Source organism: Arachis ipaensis, chromosome B05 (genome assembly GCF_000816755.2).
Source record: "Arachis ipaensis cultivar K30076 chromosome B05, Araip1.1, whole genome shotgun sequence".
Classification (NCBI taxonomy): domain Eukaryota; kingdom Viridiplantae; phylum Streptophyta; class Magnoliopsida; order Fabales; family Fabaceae; genus Arachis; species Arachis ipaensis.
Genome location: NC_029789.2, coordinates 29050991 through 29052131, shown reverse-complemented (window position 1 = coordinate 29052131; position 1141 = coordinate 29050991).

Here is a 1141-nt window from a genome sequence, read left to right as displayed (position 1 = left end):
AAAAAGGAGTCGACAAAATGCTTGAGTTCGGCTTCGCTACAAGAAGGACCGAAGTTAAGGACTCGACCTCGACAAAGAAGACCGAGCTCAAGCAGGGGCACTGTTCATACGCTAGGTCGAGCTATCCGACCTGGGATGATTAACGACAAAGCGACTGACCTCTTCAAGTCAAGCGGACCGACTTCTTCTTAAAGAAATCGGCCAAATCGACAGGAAAGCCCATAAAGGGCCCAGGCAGAGGAACACGCCCCAAATCCAAAGGCCGTCCAAGCCTATAGAGATAAGGGCGGTTCCCTCGAAGATAAGCTGACCTCAACTCAAAGATAAAGATAATCTTATCTTATCTAGAAAGGTCACTCTACAACTACTATAAATACACTGGAGCACCCAGGTATAACTCATACTCTGATTCTACATAAAACCTGCTTAATACCCATGCTAACTTAAGTATCGGAGTCTCTTGCAGGTACCCCCCACCCTCCGGTGACGAAGGATCAGCAGTGCAGTCAATCCAACAAGTCGGACGCACCCGCTCCGGCCGTCATCCACCGACCGGACACGTCGGCTCCGATCAGTGCAGAAGATCTCATCCGAGATCGACCTCCAGTTTCAGGTAACCCCCGGAACAGACGCTATATTCGTCGATTTTAATATTAAAAAAAACACATATGGCGTCTATTATATAGATTAAATTTAGACTGTCCATTTCATTTTAGAGAGTAATCTAGACCGTCCAAATTTATCGACGGCAAGATTGTCGATATTTAAAATAATAAAATAGACGTCATATTCGTCGATTTTATTTTCGACTTCTGGTTCGTCTTTACCATGACGATAATAGGGAAATAAATTAATGCATTATAAAAATATCGACGAATAGGCCGTCGATTTTAATATTTTTATTTTTAATTATTTTTTTTAGTAATATCGACATCAAGCCGTCGAAAATTATCGACGGCAGAAATAGCCGTCGATTTTTGCCGTTGAAAAACACGCTTTTTCTTGTAGTGGATGGGGAGCAGGAAGGCATCCCCCGCCCCCGTCTTGCCCCGTTAACATCCATAATCCCGTCCGTCTATTTTCAAGGACAAGAATTACACCATTTTTACTGTTTTTTAAAATTTATTTGTGTTATTTTAAT